General features: G+C 42.1%; 2 long non-coding RNA genes across 11 annotated transcripts in view; one reads left to right on the top strand and one right to left on the bottom strand.

Annotated features, from left to right (window-relative positions):
- Nucleotides 1-16,095: 16,095 nt before the first annotated feature.
- On the bottom strand, nucleotides 16,096-18,325 carry LOC142059693 (uncharacterized). Its single transcript, XR_012661494.1, has 3 exons — nucleotides 17,832-18,325; nucleotides 17,350-17,436; nucleotides 16,096-16,618 (listed from the first exon to the last, which is right to left on the bottom strand). It is a non-coding gene; the product is annotated as an uncharacterized LOC142059693 (long non-coding RNA).
- A 26-nt stretch (nucleotides 18,326-18,351) lies between these two features.
- The window catches only part of LOC142059673 (uncharacterized), a 122,787-nt gene continuing 117,438 nt past the window's right edge, over nucleotides 18,352-23,700 (top strand). For 2 of the 10 annotated variants that reach the window (XR_012661487.1, XR_012661489.1), the window contains exons 1-2: nucleotides 19,108-20,681; nucleotides 21,450-21,535. This is a non-coding gene — a long non-coding RNA (uncharacterized LOC142059673). Of the gene's footprint in view, nucleotides 18,512-18,613; nucleotides 18,883-19,098; nucleotides 20,682-21,362; nucleotides 21,598-21,623; nucleotides 22,171-23,700 lie in introns of those variants that run through there. The other 8 variants (XR_012661484.1, XR_012661483.1, XR_012661480.1 and 5 more) reach the window with 8 other exon arrangements.

Here is a 23,700-nt window from a genome sequence, read left to right as displayed (position 1 = left end):
TTCTGTGGTCCTACTTACTGATAGCTGGAAATGTTGGATGCACTATCTTTATAAACTCAGGCCAAAAGAGCATTCAGATTAAGCAATAATTTGAGCAAGATTAAGAAGAAGGGAGAGAACACATGGCCAGTTAGTCACCAGAAGTACACACGTATGCATAAAATAAATCCCCAACCTGTTATAGTAATGCACTCGGTTACTGGAAATGCAATATGAGCTTACTTTCATGAGCAAGGATGAAAGAACTTGTTTAACCTTTGTACAGCATTTTCCACCCACACAGAAAAGTGACATCAGATACTTCGTATAGGTAAAAAACAAGTCAGCATTTGGGAGACTCCCGAACAAGAGACAGAGATACATCCTTAGCACTAAGTCTGTTCACTTAACTTGCGACATGCTTACGGTGGGTCACCTGAAACTTCTCTTTAGTTATTTCTGGATCTTAATGACTCTGATGCAGAAAGACAACCCTTCAGCCCTGTGCGTAAAGCACTGGACATGAAGCACTTGCTAGAAGGTATTTTGTGCTTGTGTATGCAGTATAAAGTAAGGATTTTGCATTTACATTGGGGAATATTTCAGTTTCAGACATGCTTGAATACAATTGAATCATTGGCACTGAAAAGGGATCTTCACAAGGTCAGTCATTAGCCGGCCTTTAAGTAACAGCATAAAGCTTTGGAATAGGAGTTCAAATGAGCATCACCGAGACAGCTAAGGAAGATGCAAGCTGGAAGTGTCTACACCTGTGCAACACCTGGCTGGATTTCAGTCCACCTTGGTGCCACCTGAAAAGTACTGTAGTATTTCTGAACTTCAAGATTTCTAATCTGTGTATCTCCATGCTAATATTTCGTGTCACTTTCAAAACAGGTTGGGGCTTAGTGCTTGCATATCCCAGCATACAAGAAGAAAGGATTTAGTTTTAATTGCTGTTTTTGACCTATGGGAACACCCCTATTCCTTTTTCCTCCCTCCTGCCCCCCCCCAAAAAAAAAGGTGTTTGAGAAATGAACTTTGAAGTCCTGGGAGAAGTAGCATGTGTTTGTGAAGGGAGAAGGTGGGGGTGGCGGAGGTAGTGGAAGGAGTTCAGTTTGTCAACACGACAGCCAGGAAGCAAGTTATTTATAACACTTGTGGTGGAGAGGGGGCCAGCCCACATGTTTTTAAGAAAGAGTTTAACTAATCGCATGGTACAGATAATTCTGTTATTTGTAAATACGTTTCACTTACAGTCTTGGTGGACAAAAAGAGAGTGAAAAGAGGATCATGGCACAAGGCATGGCTAGTGTGGCTCAGTGTGTCTGTGCCTGGGTGCTGCCACCACGCCACTGCCCAGCTCTCTCTGAACTTCAGCGATGCTCCTGAAAAAGGACTCCACTGTCCCTAGAGAAAGCATGAGCAGGAACTGATGCTTTCTCAGAATTCATAAATCCTTTATTTAAAACATGGCTCTGACAATGCGCACCCTAAATTTTGAACGAGTTCTTAAACCACAGAATATCATATTTTCAGCTGGGTTTCATTACTTTATCAAAGAGGAAGTTAACTGTGAGAGGCATATGACCACGAGACTATACTTGGCTGGACTGACATCAAAAGAAGTGAATTTTGGACACACTAGGATTTTTAAAATCGCTGCTTCAGTACAGTCACATTTAGATTTTTTTTTTATGTGTAGAGCATATAGTGAGCTATTCTTGTGGATTGAATGACAGTCTAAGTCCCATGATATATGCATGACACAGACTTGACACTGCTGCTACATTCTTTCAGTTCAACAGCCGTGTGAAGGCTGTATCATCCTGAGCTAAAAAAGGTCAAAAAAAGCGCTTTATCTCAAGAGAGATAGCCTGTAATTTAATGCTTGGCCATGCAAACTCAAATCACATACGTGTGTATTTGTATGTATATATAGGCATGCACACAAACATATATATACACACACAAAAAACAGTATTGTATTATTCAATACAGCTATATTTTAATTCCATTTTCTTACAGTAAAAACACCCCAACCCACAAAAAAGTCCATCTCCTTTTTTCTTCCTTAAAGAGCAGTAAAAGATCTAAGCATATGACATAGCAGATTAGATCTTGGGGAATATGCAAGTATCTGTACCTTATTTTTATACTTGGCAAAGTAGACAGAGGATACATTTTTAATAATAATAATAAAAGGAGATAAAAATCGATACTGAGGTCCAGCTTGTTAAAGAAAAGGCAAGAAGAGAGAAGTTGCAAGAGGTATTGCTGTAGCAACCTTCCTGACTTACATCCATTTAGTGGTTAGAAAACTAAAATTACTTAAGGGCATGCTCTGCCTTTACACCGGGAGCCCTCCCACTGGGATCCCACATTGCTCTGGCAGTGCAGCAGTCGGAGGTCCAGCTGGGGACATGCTACACACCCCAGCGCAGAAGCTTCACAGGTAGCGCGGAGCGAAATTCTGGCTCTATTGAGGTTGGCAGGGGGTTTGTGACCGTCTGCAATAGAGCCGGAATTTAATACTCTTTCTCCAGAAGAAAAGCCAGGAACCAGAATTAATACCTGGGTACAGAACTGCAGAAGTTTTATATTTTTTAGTATGAGAAACCCGCTCTTGGTCCAGAAGATCACAGAATAAACCCAGAAAGGAAATGATGGAACAAAAACCAGTGGCTGTTTCACTGATTTAATCGTGTTCCAGAGAGGTAGGAAATTAGGATCACTGGTAATTTATACATACCTTACTGACAAGATTTACGAGAGCTTTCCCACACCTGAGACTGAGAGCATGTATTTGACAACTTTTGCTCTCATTGAAACAAAATGAAACAAAGCGAAACAAAACAAAAGGCATCCAAGAGCAAACTTGGAAAGCTACATTTTGAAAGCAAAAAATGTAAAAGGAACAAACATTTGGAAAAGATCTTTTAGAAGAGAAACGCTTTGGTACCCTAGAATGCAGGACACCCTGTGCTCTTCCAATACTGCACACAGTGATGGAAGTTGCTGCACTCTCAGCATCATCATGAAGCGTCTTAGTTCATAGTAAGCAGAACATGGCATGGGTATGGCACTAAAAGGAGCACTTACTTAAAAGTTACAATTTGTATCCAGTCTGTGAAGTCTTACGTATAGGGAAAGATGAAACGGAATTCCCATTAGATTAATACATATATGAAAATAGATATTCTAGCAAGCAACACTTTCACTTCTCAGGCCAGTTAGAACAGAAACCTATTAAGGGATGCATGGAGACAGGAATTATATTTCCATGTTAGGAATAACAATGGCCTGCATACACTTCTATTTCAGCCTTTAGTATATTTTTTCAGTCTAATGTTTATATTCCTGGTTAGAGACAATGTATCAGCAAAAAGCTGTTCTGGCCCTACAAAAGATAAAGACTGGATCTCATAAATTGCAAAGGTGTCCGAGCCCACCATTCCTCGCCAGAGGGTTTGTTCAGTGTAATAGAGCATAGCTCTTCCCAGTGGATCATAAATAATGTTGCTCTGGGAAGTATGGAAGGCTTCTTGACCTTAATACTCTCCCACATTTATATCAGGCTAATCTCTACACTATGCCCTTGTGTTACCTAAAATAAGTGATAGCAAGCAACACCTTCTGGGTCTCCCAACTGTGATTACTGGCTGATATTTTTCCCAGGAATAAATTCAGGCAGTCAGATCCCCACACTCCCCTCCAGTTCAGTTGTAATAATACAATTTTATTCTCTTAATTTTGGATTGTAATTCCTTGGGATTTTACCCATGTTTTGAACCACCATCAACAAATGAGAAATTGATATCATCTGCAGGTGCTCTCAGTCTAATAGGTTATAATAGCTAAGGTTAAGTATTTAAATTGATTGCAAACAATTTTATAGGACTTTTTTCTGTGTCTCTATTTTTAAATGATTCATAATTATCTTAAACCAGGAAAAGTGTTTAAACTGGCAAGCAAACTAGTAGAGACAAATGTCTCAAAACCATGATCTTTTTTCTAGAGGAGGAAAAGCTATAGTAAGACTGGCAGTGGATGAAACTTTATAAGATTTGTAGAACTCATACCGAAAGCCCGTAATATCTTTAACAGCATTAGTCAATCTATTTCAAGCTAGTATGTCCTTTCCAGACTGAGTACGGGTCCAAACCAGAAACCTGTGCTTTCTGGGTTTCAGAAATATTCGGTTTCAAAATTCTGGTTCTCTATGCATTTTATGGACTTTGAGTAGAACCAAATCAAAATTCCAGTGAGAGCAGTTTTAGCACCAGTAATCCATACATGAAGCTGCGTGCTAGCATTGATCAGGCTCTGACGCAAGTATTGTGAAACTGGAATATTTGTTTTGAAATAGCACAGATCCTGAAACTGGAATGTCTCAGCCACTTCTTTTTTTTTTTTTTCTGTACAAAACTTGGGCTTGACTTATTAATGGAAAATTATAATTAGCCTCAAATTCATATTTTCTCATTTATATATTTGTAGGGCAGAGGTGTTATTTAATCCGGAAAGGAAGTGACCAGACTTTTTCATTCTCAGCCTACCAAACCGTGGTGCTGCCCGGCTGCCCTGCGGAAATCTCTCAACATCTCCCATGCACCAGGCAGCATCAAACAGGCCCATTAGGTAGTTCTTCCTATTCAGAATACCAGCTGGGTAACAGTTAATCCTAACATTTTAAAGAGAACCGACTATTCAACAATAATTTCTACAGCTGTGAGACAGTTCATTATGTCAAGGGACTGTATCTACAATGCACAATGGAAGTGAATCCAGGGAGGATTTGAATGAAAAGGAGACTATGCTGTGTATAGGGACAACGTGGAAGATGAAATGGAGTTGGGAGCATGAAGGCTGCCTTAGTGTAAATATGAACGTATGAAAAGGGACTGTGAATGGAACTGAATTTCACCAGGGAAGTGGATTCCCCATGTGCAGGCACTGTGGGCTAAGCTTCGCCACCAGACCTGGACTTTGCTAAAGTGCAGCAGAGCGTGAGGAAGTTTCAGGCAGAGCTGCGGTACCGAGAAGCAACTCCGGAGGCCAAATAAACTACGAGAGTGTTAGACACCTAGAAAGAGCACATGTTATATATTTTTTTTTAATGTAATGAATCCTAGAAGACGAACTTTCTGTTCAGGAAAATCTGGCAAAGTAGATTTCAACCATGCCGTGCTGGCATCCTCAGAAAATCCTTGCTTAGGTGATGGTTGATCATTAATATTAAAAAAGGTGGGCACCCAGTAACAGGCTGCAGGACACAGGCTAAAAGCTGTAGTTCAGAACCATATAACATTGTATATTAGGCTATTGGGCAAGCTGTACAGTACCCTGGTGTAGCATGACCTAGCCTAACAACAGATGCATGCAAACAAAACTTGCATGTACGGTCCTTAGAAGGCAAACAGCACATTAAACCACATCAAGGCCTCTGTGAGTTACTTCTAAAATGTTAACCAGCAGCGTGCTTGAAGAGCAGTGGCAATGACAAGAGAGGCAGAGAGCGTAATTGGCTAAAAATAATTTTACTGCCAGAATGCTCTTTTGAACTGCTTACTATAGCTTCACAGCAAGTTATTTGCAATTTCAGGCCGTATTTAACAAAGTTGCACTTGAAACAAAAAAAGAAAAGCAGATATAATCCCGTATGTCTACTAAGTAAATAGTACTAGCTGACAAGAGGAAAATATGACTGGGCCAGCAGCATTATCAGCTTTTGATCGTTTGGAAAAACTTAGAATGGATGAAATTAAAGGGAGGGGGCGAAGGTGTCTGATGGTGCATTACTGAATGGGGGTGTGTGTGGTGGTAGCTCTTGGTTTTAAATTGTATTGGTAAAATTGTTGCAAACATGACTCATGCGGCAGCGATCTCCTGAGCTAAAAGGAAGGAGAGCCAGTCCCACTTGCAGCCTGGCAGCTCAGCTGTCGGGGTCGGTGGGGTACAGGGTTGCCGTCCCAGGTGTGACACTGAAGATGAGACAGGCGGTAAGCTGCAGTATCTCACTGTGCCAGAGCTGTGCTTGTAACAGGCATCTCCTGTTGGAGATGGACCACGGACCTCCAGGAGCTGAAACAGACCCCCAGGTGACAGCAGTGATGTGCCGCTGGTGCATGGCCCTGTAGCGTGCCGCTGAGCCCTGCCACTGTTTCACCCCTCTGGCCCAGGGTTTGCTCTCCCAAAGTGGGAAAATCAGATGGCCATGGTGCCCGGTGGCTCCTGAGACATAATCTCTCCATCAGGATGAGTCGGGACTATGCTTTAGTTGTCACAGTAGTGCTGTTTGAAAAAACTTGCAACACATTCGCCGTGGCTGATGTTAAGAGAAACTAGAGAATTATGAGACAGGCTCTCACATTAGGCTTTTTTTCATTGCTCCCTATGCAACCCAGTGCCTTCAGAGAGTAGCGGTGCTGTTTGTTTATTATTGTTATTAGCTTTTATTAGATTCAGTGCAACCTACTCAGAGTGTCCCCTGTTTTCCAGTTTCTGATTTGATGCCATTGCTTGTACTGAAGAAAAGTTCAATATATTGCATAAATTATTACAATGTAAATTATTATATGATAAATTATTAAAATTTCTTATATAATATTTTAATAAATAATAACCATTGTTGAAAAATATTAAAATGTGAATATGTTTGCAGCTAGCTGGGGGGATAGCAAGCAATTTTAGCAGCTATGAAGTGTTTACGTTTGTGGTATCTATGGGAAAACTGAGGATTATTTTTTAGATACAAACTAAGCAATACCTTGATTCAGACACAGTTTTGAGGAGAAGATCTGTAGCAATTCTAGGAATTGGTTGTCACTACATCTACCTACCACAGTAAATTAAACACTTCCTTTTTATAAATGTAAAAAAAGCTATAGGGATGAATGATATTTGTTTGCTGTGCAATTAAATAGCTAATGTTGACATTTCAATTAACATCATTAGCCTTCAGCCTGAACACCCTACTGAGACAAATAGGATCAGCTTACAACCATGCAGAGAGCCCTTGCTTCAGGCTGTGGGAAGAGTTGGGCATAATTCCCCATGCCGGGGTCCTGTTCAGCTTACGTCTGGAATGTTGCTTCCATTGCCACAAAAGGCAGAGTCTGAAATAGAATGCAAGTGACCATTTAGTTCCCGGTAAAACAATTTAAAAAAAAATCCAGTGCTGAGACCAGTTGTATTCACTGCGTTTCTTCAGATAGGACCCACATCCCCCTGTTGGCAACCTCTTCCCACTCTCACTAGAAGCTTTCTCCTCCATGCCTGTACCGCTTATTCTCAAACCTTCTTTCCTTCCATGTCTTGTTGCATGCCTGCAACAGCAGGGCCCCGTCCTGCTCCAGAGCCCCGTGTAAGGGCCAGCTGCTGGCTCTGATACAGGACCTGGTGCATCTGCTGAGTAGAGCGAGGCTGCAACAGATGCAGCCAGGAATACGTTTCTCCTGTGGGGTGCTCACCTGGGTCCTGCAGGACAGCCTGCAGTGCACAATGTGGCACAAAGCCACCAACTGTCCTCTGCTCCATGCCCCATGTGATGCATGTCCAGGATCATGTCCCCTCGCGAGCAAAGGTGCAGTAATAAGGATGGTAACCAAGGTGGGGGAAGAACAGCCAACTGACAAAGGGGAAGACGGCACATCCAAAGTAGAGTTGACAGCTTTGTAAAGAGACATAGCGGACGCCAGTAATGTAAATGTGCAGATGGATTGCCCAACACATCTCAAAGATTTCATCAGGAAAGGGCAAGAAATGCTGGTTTCAAGAATGGAGAATTTAGATCAGGTTTGTCCTGCAAGGTGAGATTAATCAGCCAGGAAAGCAGATGCAAAATTACAGATTTTTATAAGGTACCTCACATTTATGCATCGTATCTGAAGCTACCACTTGACTCACACACAGTCCAAGTGCTGTTCCCAGCTATGAAAGTACCATCCATATGAGAGCCGGATGGTGGACTAACACAACAAGATCTGACCGAGCCTGCAGGCAAACTAGTGCAGGGAGGCTCACTGTGGCTGCAAACCACCCTCATTCTTTCTTTGTAGGTTCTTTTCCTAGTTCCTCTGCTGGGGAGACGGGATGAACATAGGCTGACTACATTTTATGTACATTTTAACAGTGCAGGCCTGGGCCAGTTGAGAGATTTTGCCACATTACCATTGCAGCCAACTATCCATTATGTGACTTGGGTAATCCAGATTGTCTGTCACTGGGTGAAGAGACAGCCAGCAGCTCTGCACGAACCATTCGTGTTCTAGCTAGCCTCCTTGTTTCCAACCCAAAGCCAACTAGGGATGAACAGCGTGGGTGTCTCTGCACTGTGCTTCCAACACTTGCATCACCCCAATGCACAACTTGTCCCAGCCCCTGATCCTAGAGAATGGGGAATTGATGGTAATGCAGAATTATACTACAAGAGTTGCACTGGCAGGACTGCCGGTGTAGAGTGTCATATTCAAAGTGACAATAACCTTTTTTTCTTTTCCTCTCTCTTTACCTTACAGTCTGGCAAACTTGATGCAGACATAGTTTAGGTAGCTTGTACAAAGTCAGTCATCAGGAGTTTATCAGTCAAAATATAGACTAAGTTGTCTGAATCCCTTTATAAGCAGCTTTTGTCTCATATTTTGGCCTGACTTAGCATCATCTCACATCCCAAGGACTTTTGAGCGTATACTGTCTTGAACAATGCATGACAGTGGCTGTGTGACATTTGCCAGACCCCTGAAAACTTAATCCAGAAATCTAGTAGTGATTCTGATATGCTTTTATGTACACATCCAATCAAACACCACTTTAGTAATATAGTCACATTACAGTAAGTCAGAGTTATCCCTGGCATAACTCTGTTTGCTTTAATGAAGCTGCACCAAAAACTAGCCCATGTGCAACTATTTTCCACAGTGGAAAGAGTACATTATTTGGCCATTGAATGAAGTATAAACACCAAGAGTTTGAGTGTAATGTTGAAGAAAGTAAGGTTTTTCTTCATCTGTTCTCTTCATGTCTTGAAGGAAAGTCAACTGGCTGCGTTTAAATGTGGCCAAGCATATCCAAAGAGTAATTCAGTAACATAATATGCCTGAAGGAAAAAAAAAAAACAACAACCTAGCACATTTTCATCATTGCTGGAGATATTAGAAATACATATTCAATATTTCAAACTCAGATTTGAACTTCCTTTTTGTTATTTTCCTTACTTTCTCACCTGTAGAGAAGAGTACAAAGATTAAACCATGCTTTTAGACCAGAATTAACTCTAAATATTTTTTCAAATCTGACTCAGGTTTATCAGAACATGGCAGAAAAAAAATCCTTTCGATAGCATATTTCTTTGCAAGTGAGGTCAGGATGGCAGAAATTTCACAAGAACAACTGGCATCATCAGATTTCCACCTTTCAATTGGTTTGGGGCCAAAACAGTAATTGATTTTTCACTTTTTACTGCAGTTTGTAAATAATCATAGTGTCTTTTTTCTGGAACAATGAAATTAGTATGATATTAATTAGATACAATAAAACTATTTCTGATCAATTTTTAATTTATTCATCTTATTAAATACAGTCATGTCTCCATTTTGCACATTCAGTCATATTTGAACTCAGATAAGATATCTTTAATGAAACACTGAAAAAATCACAGAGATGTACAGAGGATTTTTTTTGTGTGCTATTATGAGTGGTAAAACCAAAGCAAATTGGTAAATAAGTATTCAATTCCTCTATTTAAATACCTATAGAAAATAAGGTAAATAAAAATATATTTGACAGTGAATATGTCCAGTGGGAACACTTCCTTGTGTTTTACTTTATAGTGGCTAAACATTAAGTCAAGCCTTTAACTTGAATTCAATGTATTAAAGCAGCAACAATCACGGCACAAGGCATTTCCTGGGAATTAATGACTGACTGGGAGAGTTGATGGGCCAGCGTGAAGCTGAGGGCCATTAACTTCGGCTAGTCGTTAATTTCCCTGAAAATTCCCTGTGCTGAAGTTGTTAGTGCTTTTTATAATCTTTTTATATATTAACTGTATATATAAACATTTTTCCTCCTGTCCAAGCAATTTTTAAAAAGATGCAATAGGAAGGAGACCTTTAGGCAATAATGCCATTTCCCTTGGCTTTCCTGATAAATTAAAAAAGAATGGTAAAGTTAAAAAAGAAACAAACCCAAACTATTTTAGAAGCAAAATATTAGTTCCCTATATGCACACCGTAAGGATGGTTTGAGGACCCTAGTGCAATCACGCACAGGGAGTGAGGCAGACCACCAGCTTCTGCAGCCAACAGTGCCCAGATGGCTATGATGGAGCTGCTGGCAGTAACATGCCTCCTCATTTTTTCCAAAGGTTTCACAAAGTCAAGTCTCCGATGTCCCCTGCCCCAACACTGCTCACCCCTGTGCATAGCTGATATCTCATTTTTGCACATTGCCCCATGAATAGAAGATACCAAGACCCCTCCAACTTAATTTTAACACTTGGAACAGAAAATATTGATGCAAAATCCCCACTTGCCAGTCACCAGCAGGTGGAGGGCAGTGATCCTTCCCCTCTGCTCCGCACTCTAGGTGGCCATACCTAGAGTGCTGGGTCAGGTTCCGGGCTCCCAGGACATACTGGAGAGAGTCCATCAAAGGGCCACAAAGATGTTTAAGGGACGGAGCATCTCTCCTATGAGCAAATACAGAGAGCTAGGACTGCTCAGCCTGGAGATGAGAAGGCCCAGGGGGATCTCATAAATGTCTATAAATAACTGAAGGGAAGAGGACAGAGCCAGGCTCTTTTCAGTGGTGCCCAGTGACAGGACCAGAGGCAATGGGCACTGACCAAAACACAGGAGGCTCCATCAGAACACCAGGAAACATTTTGTCACTCTGAGGGTGACTGAGATTGGGCACAGGTTGCCCAGAGAAGTCGTAGAGTCTCCATCCTTGGAGATATTCAAAAGCTGTCTGGACATGGTCCTGAGCAATGGGTTGTAGGTAGCTCTGTGTGAGTGGCAGGGTTGGACAAGATGACCTCCAGAGGTCTCTTCCAACCTCAACCATTCTGTGACTCTGGGAAAATCAAGAGGTTTGACCATAGAAAAATTTATTTCTCTGGCTCCTCAGGAAATCCTTATGAGTAAATAAATGCCCAATTTCCAACATATTCTAGTCAGACAAAGGACCTGCATGGTGGCAGACTCATGGAATCAGATCCTAAGCTATCCCATTGAGTTTAAAACCAAAAAGGAACAGTTGTGATCCTCTGTTCTGATGTATGATATTATGTCCCTATATATATAGCTTGACAGGTCATCTTTGTGCATTATTAGTTGCTATTAGTAAAGTTAATTGCAGTAATATTACAGGGCCATTGGGGAATGGCATGCTGTTGTGCTGAGGGAAGAGGATGGACCGCTAGACATTCTGATGGCATTCACAATCTTACTTTTCCTACACTGGTTGAAACAACAAATGGATGATCCATAGCAACTCTAAGGAACAGAAATAATGATGGCATTCTTTGTCCATCTTTCATTTTTTGCCCTTGACGGTGTATACTTAACCTTTATGAAAATTAATCTCAGGAGAGGAACAGACCCTGAAGATTTTACTTTTAAGACTTGCATTTCTAAGAGCAATTGCAAGTTGTTGCTCTTCCTGGTTTTTGGGGTGGATTTTTTTGTTTGTTTGTGGGGTTTTTTGGGTTGTTCTTTTTTTTTGTGGATTGATTTTCTTATTTGATAAAGTGGTTACCAGCTAGTGCCTTGTAACTTGGCCAACATGCTTTCAGGAGTCATTCATTCATCTTAATAACTGGCAACAAAATATTCTATCTCCTACTGTAGCTTGTTTAAAAAAATCAGTCATTGCTAATAACAGATGAAAACTCAGCATATGGAAGTGTTGGAGAAGGATGTTGAACCAAATATAGGGAATTTTATTCATCTTGATATTTTTGTGCACCTGTGAAGTAATTGGGGCATATGAGTCCATGATTAAATGTAGGTGGTAAAAGAATTTCAACCCTGTATTAGACCTAGTGTTGAACATATATTAACATATTTAAGATATAACCCTTCAGCATGGAGAAGTAAAGAAAAACTTCCACAATTAGGCAAGGGCTACTCTTAAATCTGAAGCCCAACTTCTGTTTATGTAGCATTAGTACATGTTTTTCCACCACTATGCTGATTTTCATCATGAATGCTGCCCTCACAAGCAAGCAAGGAAATGAAATGCAACCCTGGCTTGACCTGATCAGAAGAAAAATAGGAGATGCCATCTCTCTCTTTGCCCCGTTCCGACTGCAACTAGGGAAGAGGAAGTCTAAAGAGGATCCTAAACCAAAAGCACCGATACAGTCATTCAGCAGACTCCGGGGAAGTTGTGACCCAAGTCACAATCTGAACTTTGTGGCTGATGCTTTCTGCTTGAATGGGCTAAATTAAAATCTAAAACCCAGCAAATGAAGTTGAATTGAAGGAGAAGAAAAGACAATTCAGATATGTACTGTGTTGCCTCAAATAGTGGCAAATTATCCAGTATGAAACTACAAAAAGCTGTATCAGTGCCTTTTTTTAATTATTTTTGGCAAAACACCATGTATTTGACAAAACTGTTTCCACTAACCAAAACAATTGCCGGTGAGGAGGCTGTATTTTATCATCTGAGATGCCACCCCAGCTGTTAAGAGTTCTACTAGATTGTCTTGGCTCAGTGTTTGATATTTATTCTTATCGTTTCGGAGATTCAGATACTCATATCTTGGAAGATGTCTACTGAACGGTGGTAAGTGTTTGGTACTCACACAACAAGTTATGTCACTACACTGGAGTTAACTCAGTTTCACAGCCTGCAAGTTCAGAGCACTACCACCAAAAGAGCTGGAGTTTTAGTTATATCAAACTGACCCCTAATTAAGTTTGGCACTTGCTGATATAAAATTTGGGATTTTTCTAGTTCTTTCCCTCCAAGACATTTTACAGTCCGTCCTTAGGCAGTTAACCATGTGACTATCCTATTCATTGCTATGATAAAATACTCACTTTATAAATGCATATGTTGCATAGAAAGATAGAGACGCAGTCATTAGAAATAAATTTTAAGGAAATATTCTAAAGGCTCATAAAGAGATCCAAACTGTTGGAAGACAATCAGGCCATGAAGTGCAGTGTTATGAGCTGTAATGACTGCAGAGAGCGGAAAGAGGGGCCCTGTAACTTCTCTTTCATCTGGCTGAGGAGTTGCTAAAGAAGTGTAACCAGGCAGAAAGACATGTTTACAGAGAATTGCAGTGACCCGTTAGCATGGCAGCTATTTGGTTAACCCATTAAGAAATTATATTGATTTGCACAGCACTTTTTAGAAATACATGCCAGTTTTACTGCCACTGCTTCTAATAAGCAATGGTATCTCTAACTAAGACTGGTCCGGGGAAGTGGTTGCATTAGGAAACAGGTTAATAAATACAGAGATAAATATGATTTCAGTTGTTGATGTGGACAAAAATGGATATATTTCCATGGGAGTTTTGTGGTTATGGACAGCTAATTTGTAAATCCATAGTTAGCTACGATCATTTGCAAAGTAGATTAAAAAAAATCTCATGATTTCCCAGTTTGCTGGAACTGAGCTGTTCTCTTTTAAATGAAAAACACAGGTTTCTGAAAACCTGTATTGGATCTACATGTAAACTGTATTGACTTCCTCTTAGAGATGGTTCCAGGAAAACCCACATGTTTTTCTCTGAAACAAAGAAAAGTGACTTGAGATCTACTGAATTCCACTGGGAGAAGAGCATGGTAAAGGCTTGAGCAGACATATGGTGAAGACCTTTCTAAGAAATATAATTAATTCTACTGCATGTGTTTAATTTACAAGCTGCACTGATCCTGAACCTGTTACACAGACTGCAGAAGAAACACCTTTAAAGGATGGCAGATGAAATAGAAGAATTTTACTGAAGGATTGTGTTTCATGGAATTGACACTCTAGCCTTTCTTTGCTTGAGATGGATGGTTGCTAGCATGATCATATTCACTGTGAAGAGACCGAAAATAGTCAGTAATGAAGAAACTGATATAAAGGAAAAACTCTCTCTTTTTCTTGAACTGATAATTGGGGAGTTTGTACTTCTGAAACAATGAGTTTGGAAAGATTGTAACAACATCAGATTGAAAGAGTCAATTTCACTGGTGCCTAGTCTCTTAAACCAGGTGGGTTTTTTTAACATTTTATGACTGAACATAACTGAGATATACTTTTCCAAAGAAGGAGAAAAAGGCTTTTGGGGGTCCTATTAATAGAAGGATGATAATTTAACCTGGGAGGAAAAATGTAACGTGAGGATATTGGTTGTTGTTATGGGCAACTGGTATGCATTCCCAGTGATTTCAGAAAAAGCAGATTCTTTGAAGGAGAACTTGTTCTAGGGGAGCTGATCAGCTGCTGCCTTCTGGGGTTTCTAGTCCTGGCTGGAGCCACAGCCTTTGTAGTGTCATTTGCTTAGACATAGTATGTGTGATTACAACATCTGCTTACCCTTGCAGAGGTCTGGTCACGCTTCTGCCACTACCACCATGAACCATTCCTTCCCACTGCTAGCTCATTTCCTTCGCTCTTCCGAATCCTGTATCAAGGAACGTAATCTCTTCTCCACTTCTGCAGTTCTCTCGGGTGAATTTCAGTGCTTACTGATGAATGTCTCTAGATGTTAATACTAAATGAATAGTTCTAACTAGGGCATCATTTTTACTCTTGAATGCCATAGCTCTGCCCATTTTTCTTTTGTCTCTGATATCCATTTGGGAGTGTTGCAGAACTTTGACAGAGATTCAAGTTATTAAAGTACCCTCATTGCACTGTGTTGATTTTTCACTATACACAGAAAATTGAAGCAAGATGAGTGCATGAAATTAGGATAACTTTCGAGTTGCTTGCGATACAGTTTGCAATGCATAGTTCAGAAGAGCTATTTAACACAGATTTCTCATTAGCATAACATTCTTGCATGTTAAATGTTTTATATGACATTTTTGCAGCTCCTATGGGCAATGAAAAAAATGGCTTTCCTATAAGAAAATATTTTCTTGGTAAATGTATTTATGAAAATGTTTTACCTCCTTACTACTACTCAGAACCATCATGTGCTATCCTAACTTTGTCTTTGATTGTGCACCTTCACCCGTGAACATCAAAAAGCCCACACTGCTATTCTCCCTCAACCAGCTGTTGGCTTTATTATGCCAAATTCTGGTTTCCATAGCATAGACTGAAGTCATTCTTTTGATTATAAATGGATCAAAATTTGCTTCGTCACCTCACCGACTCTTTGAAGGGATTTTGCACGTAGAGAAAAAAACCCCATACTTTTCCCAGAAGTAGTTTCTAGAAACTGCCTTGGCACGAAGTGAAGGATCTCTGTGCCAACCATTCGGACTTGCTTAGCCAACAAATAGGTACGGTCCAGGCTGGAGAGTGGAGAAAGCAGCACTGAAGGTGATGACCTGAACAGCCCATGTTCTCAGAGCTGTAAGCACACTTGGGTAGCCACTGAAATAAGGAGCTGGTCTAGAAAAAATGCTAGGGTAGAAAAGCTTTTACCTGACCTGGTCTCGGATGGGCGAGGTAGAACACGGTGTGGTAGATTAGACCCGCAAACACAAGATAGTGTTTAGTAAGTTCTGGTGGAAGGAAAGTGAGAGATAATTTACCACCACATAAAATAAATGGATGGTGCATTGATGTATATCAGTAGGAGTACTGAGTCACAGCCCATCATCTGGAAAACTGGAAATTTTCAGTACTACAGCAACCCAGCAGCCGCTGTATGTATTCTGGGAGCAAGGGGAAAGTGACAAGTAATGCTTTTTGGAGCATATTATAAAAGAAGTGGGTTTTATCTTCTGGGTGTTTCCACCCTATAAGTTTTCCTGTCAGATTTAGGAGAACAATATTTCACCTGGCTTTCAGTTTCTCTCTGAATCATTGTAACAATTGAATTTATTCTTCCAAACCTGAATTGCTGAAGAAAAAAAAAAAGGCAGAGCTGTTTGGGAGGTGGGTGGGAAAGAGGAGGGGGGAAGGAAAGAAAGGGAGTCTGTGCATTACTGAACTAATTTTCTGCATCTCCCAAACTCAAGGCAAATATGATAGCATTTGATTAATATTCATTGCAAAGTGACCAAATGCTTGTTTTCTTGGTTTGAAAATCAGAATAAAGAGAGCATTTCTCCTCTGATGGGCTAGATTTAAGAGCAGCTTCATGTAAGACCTGAAAGAAGTGATGACTTTTTTTTGTAAAGGGAACAGCCTGTGCGGTGGACATGCTTCAGTGAAAAAGGCAAGAGCTTTCTTCTAGAATTTAATACTTCTGTAACAGTTATGGGAAAGACACCTGCAGACAAAACAATGCAGTTATGGAGGATTCAGTGGAAAATGACTGAATTCTTCTAGACCGGAGGCATGTCAGTCAGTGTTGTCTCTCTTGCTGATGTATTGTTTGAAGAGACACAGCTGGACAAGGCAGTCCTTGAAGTCACTGGCATACCTTATTGTAGGTAACTACGGACTTTCAGAGTAATATTCACTCGTCAGTAACTCTTGATATCTGCTGGTTACATTTAATTAAAATCTAGTTGAGGAGGCAAAAGTGGAAAACCGATCACTTTTTTTGATATGTCTCATGTATTACAAGCTCAAACAGAAAGAGTATAAACATTCAATCTAGAGATAAAATATTCTTTAGTACTCATTAGATGTAAAAGCTTAAGCTATGTGTTTAACAATTGCCTTTGTAAGCAGAGTTATGGCACCCAAATTTTTCAGAGTTCACATCTGAATTATTGCGCCAGCGTGCCACTAGGTTGTTAGGTTTTGGAGGGAAAGACCGGAACTCTTTTCTTGGTTGGAGTACAGTCAAAATGCTTTTTCTATACGCCTGTATAAATTTTTATCCTCATCTCTACAGGTTTATTTATACTTTGAAAGCATTGTTTGATTTTGATCTTCTTCCATTTTGAATAGCTTGCAGATGTGCTTATATATAATTAATGTTTATTAATGTTGTGAAATTAAATTGTTTAAACTTATTTCGGATAAGTACCTGTCTATGTTGCTATTAAAAAATGTGTGTTATAGTTGCTACTTTTACTACATACAGACTGCTGGTTACTACTCATTAAATATTTAGATAGTCTGGTGTCTCGCTTATGAGATGTAAGAAGCGGAACTGAAACTAGCCTTAATTCTGCAGAAGACTAGACAAAGTCAAGTGATTTTATTTCTGTAGCTTACGTCTTAATGTCACTAGACTGCAGCGTGATACCAGAGTCTGGAAGACGACTGCGTGGATTTCTGCCTTACCTTGAAAAGGTTGGGTCCCAAAGTACAGAGTTAGAATAAAATGTTTGGGAAAGGTAAAGACTGTCTTAACCAGAGTGGAATCCATTGCTGTGAAAAGAATGAATGCGACAGATTTTTAATATACAAATCTGAAAACAGTATCAGTCGGTATGATGCTGCATCAACCACTCAGCTCCTCCCAACCCTCTTTTAACTTAGCTGGACTACTGGGTCGTGTGAGCGTATTCATTTAGGGTCAATGTCACAGTGAAACCCGTTTGAACAAAAAAGATACAACCCCAATAATTTAAACACATTATTTGTTTCTGAAAGGCAAATACATTGGGCAAAAGCCAGAAAATGAGAGAACTGTTAGTGAGGGGTGGTCTGTTCTTCCACTGGTGTGGGAGCTAGGGCGGCGTGTGCAGCCTCAAGTTTTGCTGTAGTTATAGTTGCAATAGGGACATTTCCCTGACACCTGACGCTTGCTTTTGCGTATTTACCTGCTGCTTTTGCAAAATTTATCAGCATTGCAAAACAAATTTTTAAGAGCTGACCACCTCCAGCCAGGTCGTCTCTTGCCGTCCGTTGTCAGAGAGCCATCAAGAAAGGAGGCTTCCAGCACGTTCCCGAAGATTGTGATTTATAACGGGCCAGACCACGCGTTTACTTCGGTGTCAGAGCAAGGAGGCACCCGGAGCTCCTGAAGTGCCTCACCGACGCCTCCCTGCCAGGGGGCAGGTGACGTCTCCGGCGCTCGGGTGCTAAAAACACAGGTGGGAGACGGCCCCGCTTTGGCAGCGCGGCCCACGGCCTTGCCGACCCCGCGCCCACTGCCGATTTCGGCGGGAGCCGCAGAGCCCCGCGCTGCCGGAGGCCGCGCCGCGCCGCTCCCCCCCACCCCGGGACCGCTGCGGTGAGGGGGGAACGGGGCGTGGGCGTCGCGTGGGCGGGCGGCTGCGTGGGCCGCGGCGGCGGGGCGCGGGCAGGTGGGCTGGCGGGGGGCGGGCGGGCGTGCGGGAGCGCGGCGGCGGCGGCGGCGGCGGGGGCGGGCCGGGCCGGGCCGGGCGTGGGTAGGCAGCGGCGCGGCTGCCGAGCGGCGCTGCCCCCCGTGCGGCGGCGGCGGCGGCAGCAGCGGCGGCGGGAGCTCCGGCCCCGCGATAAAAAGGGAAGGTGCCGGGAGGTGCGCGCTGCGGGTCCGCCGGCGCGCCGTGCGGTGACAGCGGCAGAAACGTGCGGGGATGGATGGATGGAGGGAGGGAGGGAGGGAGGGAGGGATGGAATGGAGAGATGGAGGGATGGAAGGAAGGAGGGAGCCGTAGAAGGAGCGGGAGGCTGTGCCGAGCGACGAGCCGCCTCCCGCCCGCCCTCCCGCAGGAATCCCGGGCGGGCGGCGCGGCGGCACCCGGGATGCGCGGCTCCCCCTGGCTGCGCGGCGGCGGCGGCGGCGGCGGGAGGGGGCGGGAGGGAGGGAGCCGCGCTGGCGAGGAGGAGTCGCCGCCGCCGCCTCATCCTGCGGCACCGGCCGGCGGTGCGAGGAGCCCGGCAGCGCAGGTGGGTGGGCAGCGCCCGCTCCCCGCAGCGGCGCCGGACCCTCGGTCCTCGGGCTTAGCGGTGACCCACCGCCTCCGGCACCGTCCCGGCGGGAGGCAGCGCGCTCCGGCGGTGCGGGTCGGGTGGGGGCGGGGGGCCGTCGCGGTGAGGGGACTTGGTGAGGGTGGGGGGTGGGGGGGCGTGAGGGGCTTCGTGGGACTGAGGGACGGCTGGGGCGGGGGGCTGTGAGGGGCTTGGCGGGGCGGGGGGCGCCGCGGTGAGGTGGGGGGCGCGGGCGTGCGGGTCGGCGGGGTGCCGCGGCGGCTGCGGGGGGCGGCGGGTGCCCGTGTCCGTGGACGCCGCTAGTGGGGCGGCGCCCGGCGCCCACCTGAGCAGCCGCAGCCGGGCTGGGAGGGTGGCGGGGTCCCGGGGGGGATCCCCGTGGTGGGGGGTCCCCGCGGCCGTGGGTGCCTTCCCGTCCGAGGGTGGCCGGCGCTGGCAGCGCCGTGGCAGGGCGCTGAGAGGGTTACCTGGACGCGTGCTTCGGGACGCGGGCAGCCTCACCCGCCCTTGGGATTTTATTTATTTATTATTAATTATTATTTCTTTTTTAAGAGGAACTTGTTCTTGGAAAATCGCATTTAATTTCGGTTTCTATTCCAGTTTGAGATTTCTGGTCGAGGCTGCGATTACTGTTGACGTAGGGTAGTGCAGGGGCGCAGGTACCCGGGCGGCCGTGGTCACCCCTGCGCTCGCAGGGGAGTGCTGAAATGAGTGAGTTTCTGCCCGTTAATGACTTGAGAGCGTTTTTCCAGACAGAGACGTAGTGGGAGCATTCGGGCGGCTGCTTCCAGGGATGATATGAGCAATTCTTAACTGGAAGAAGGGGGAGTGCATGCTCACGCAAAAGCTCGTCCCCCCCCCCCCCGATCTTGCGCTCCGAAACTTCGTTATTGAGTGAAAGCCCTGCTCTGAACACCGGAAAGCTTTGCTATTTTCCAGGAAGGCTCGAATTTTCTGTTTTGTCATATTTTCAGGAAAGGATTAATGTGAGGGCTCTGGGTACTGTGTGTTCAGATCTTCTTTTGATGTAAATGGTTAATTCGGCAGAATCTGTGGCACATTGCTCAAAGTGCAGTAAGTCTGGAATAAATCGAGTGTTTTTCGTTGCATAAAAAAGTTCAAGATCACTTTTAGTTCGACGAGATGCTCTTCCAAATACTAGCACTTTTTTTTTGTACACGTTCCTTTGCAACCTGTGTAAGGTAACTAAGCTGAGCACAGAAATTATCTCTCTGTAAAACCATGTTCGTTTTTTCAGATGGAAGAACAAATCAAATTAGGTCTTGTATTTACCAAGCAATTAAGTGCAGATTATTTTGTTACCACTTCAGAAGTCACCTCACTCTGTCAATGTTACGATGTAGCCAATAAGCAACAAGGATAACGTAAAAATCTGGAAAGCCCGTATCTGTCTTTGAGATTTTTAAGTGTTCTCTCAGGTTAAATTGATTTGGGATTGGTTTTTTTTTTCCTTCCTTTCTGAAATTTATTAATGAGAAAATTACAAATAACTCAGTTTGAGTATCTTAATGCACCTTTTACAAAGGGGAATGCTTTAGAATGGGGGGGGGGGGGAGGGAAGTAAACTGAAACATTGTGATAATAGGATTTGCAGCGTAAAATATGGCTAATTTCTCTTGTATGACTACAGGTGGCAGTGTAGAAGCCTAGAACAAAAATTGGCAGAAATTATATTCTGTGTACGAGAAAATGAAGAGTGTACTCATGACTAAGCACAGGAACCTGGAAAACCACAGGTATGTGAAGTGATTCATACAACTGCCTATGGTGCTCCCAGTATTTACTGTATCCTGACGTTCCTGGCTCAATAAGTGTTTTTGGACCAAGTATCACTTAATGCACTCACAATAAGAGCCTAATCAAAATGTCATGGCAAAATCTATATTTGATTACTAAAAGGAGCAAAAATACTTTGAAGGCAGTATGCAAGGAGAGGTGGGATTTTCCCATTTTTTAATGGTTTATTTTAACTGTAAAGAATCAGAGCACTGAGTTGCATTAAGACTTTTTTTCCCTTAAAGAAATAGATTTCGTATTGATAAACCTAGGAGAAGTTATAGACCTGAATATACTTGGAATGAAGAAACTTTATATACAATAGAAAGATTTGCATGTCTGGATGTTTTGGATGTCTTATCAGTACTATTTTTATGAGCAGTGAAGCACTGAAAGTGTGAGGAGAATTAGAGAGATGTAATTAAGAAGATGTAATTTCAAATAACTGTCCAGTGGTGATGCATATGTGATGTTAAGGGTTAAATCTTATAAGACTAAAACAAGTTATACAACACTTTCTATTTTTAAAAAAAGTCTTTTTAAAAAAGCAGTATATAATAAGAGCTTATGATTAGCTTTCATATTTTAAAGCAAAGGGAAATACTAGATTACCTTAGCAATTCATTTTTCTCATTAATTAGCAGTGTTAGAGTGAGGCACAGCTTTTCTTGTATGTTCACACCGGTGTGCACAGCCTATAGAAGTTAGTCCATGGGTCTGCATTCCAGGATTCCTGGGAAGCCATGGAGGATGGGACAAACTCAGAAATGGAGCTTGAGGATATTTTAGAACTGATGAGTGGGAAGTTATCCTGGTAAGAAGTGTCAAAGTGCAACTATCACTGTGTTTATATTAAATATATTTATACTTTTGCAATTGGCTGCTCTTATTTCTTATTCTAGTCTAAGAAGGCTTTTTGTCTAAACCTTTAAATTGCTTCTGAGAGAACATGGTTATACCACAAATGTCCACAGACGACTAAGTCACCTTGTATCAACTACACTGCGGTAACTGGCTTTGGGCACAGTTTTAGTTATCCCCAGTTGCAAAATAAGTTGCAGGCAGAATGATATATTTCACTGTTAGAATGGGCTAAGAGTGTACATCCCATTAGGTGTAGCCAATAAACTGCTAAATTACAGTAGCTTGGCATCTTGAGATTCTGGAATCCAAATAAAAATGTTTGGTTTTATTTTTTCTATTCACTGTTCTTTTAAAAAAAAAAACATCAGGGAAACTATACTTCGGGTATAGCTTTGTGGGCACCCAAGCCCTGAAGGTGTAAGATCTCTGTAGAGAGGCTGTATCTCTGTGGGTAAATAGTAAGACCCTGATCTCTGAGTGGGATTTGTGGGTGCCACCATAATGCACCCATCAAAATACAGTGTGCCTTGGATAGAGTACCCTGAAGACATACTGCTGTTCTTAACCTCAATTAAAAAAGAAAAAGTGAATAAATATAGGTCTTCAGGGCTGTTCTGCAGCGGAGAGCTCTTCTTAACCATTTTTGCCTGGCCATCATGTTGTTGCTTGCCACCTGTCGCTTCTGAGTGGAGACATACTCAGGTGTTGGTAGGGAGAAAAAAAGCATCAGCAGTAATTTCTATACAGCTCTGTAGGGTTTTTTTTTGTTATCTCTTATTGAGCAAAACCGTTAAGTATACTTTCAAAACCTACATTAATAGCCCTGATAAAGTCAATTGAACTGTATGTAGTACCGGACAGCATATGCTTATGGCTTTGAACATTGTTGAGTTCATTAGTTTGTGCTAACATATTTAGAACAGAAAATGAAAATGTCATTTATCATTGGTACAAAATTTTAATGGGGTCTTCCATTACATCAAGTGTTCAAAATATTACATAAAAGAAAACTGGGAACTAAGCAGCGCAATGCTCAAGAGTTCAATTTACAGCCACTTCTCTCTGCTAATTATGAAGTATTGACATAAATGAATGAAACTACTTGTTAAAGCACCTTTTGCAGTGTATAGCAGTTATGAGTTCACAAGATGATTCATAACATTCAGCAATTTGTGATGAGTTTCCCTGCCATTACTGGAGATTACTAAGTATCTAATGTATTTGCACTACACTGGGTTACTTTAAATTATATTTGATGGTGGAAAGGGAAGGAAAACCATTTTCTATCAACTGAAAAATCAGGCCTGTTGTATGAATCAGTCAGTATTGAATTTCTCTTTCCTGTATAGTACAGCTTATCCTTTACAATAAAATACAAATGTTTAATCATCTTGCCTATAAATACAGCAGTGACAGTGTGTGTGTGGGAAACCCTCAAGACTTCTTTTGTGTTAAAAGCTGTGTACATTATAACTAATAAAATACAGCAGACTTGCTGTAACTGAAAGTAGAATTCATAGTAAGAAATCTAAATATGGAATCTAAATGTGTAAGGTCCCATTCTAAATCAGCAAGTCTTGGTTATATAAAATGCTGTTTGATTTGATGCAGGATGTATTTGTATGTACAGCTCCCATTTCCAGTGCAACAGATGCTGCATCTTAGAAAACTGTCTTGAGCTTCTGCTCTGAACTGAAAGTTGTGGCTGGTTACATGTTCTGTTGTCTTAAGAAAACTGTGTTTAAGGGCTTGTACAATCAGTCATTTCACAGTATCATAAAGATGGCTGTAATCTGTTAGATGATAAAGTGTGATTGCCTGGCAGTTATCGGAAATGTCTGTTAATGATACCAAGGTTTTACACAAGAAAAATTCAACTTTCTCACTCTTTGATACTTGTGTAGGACTGTCTTGACAATGGTTTGCAGGAACCTGGAGAAAGGTACTAGGCTGATGGATTAATGATGATAAATTGAGGATAAAGAAGTTACTTAAAAAAAATATTTATTTTGTGAAACCTTAATAGGCACCAACCAGTCCAGTATCAAAGGCAGATTTTTAGAAAACCAATAGATCATCTATCAGGAGGATGAGGATGGTCTGAATCAAAGTCTC

Source organism: Phalacrocorax aristotelis, chromosome 1 (genome assembly GCF_949628215.1).
Source record: "Phalacrocorax aristotelis chromosome 1, bGulAri2.1, whole genome shotgun sequence".
Classification (NCBI taxonomy): Eukaryota; Metazoa; Chordata; class Aves; order Suliformes; family Phalacrocoracidae; genus Phalacrocorax; species Phalacrocorax aristotelis.
The sequence above is the reverse complement of the archived record's forward strand: the minus strand, read 5'-3'. Positions and strand labels throughout refer to the sequence as shown.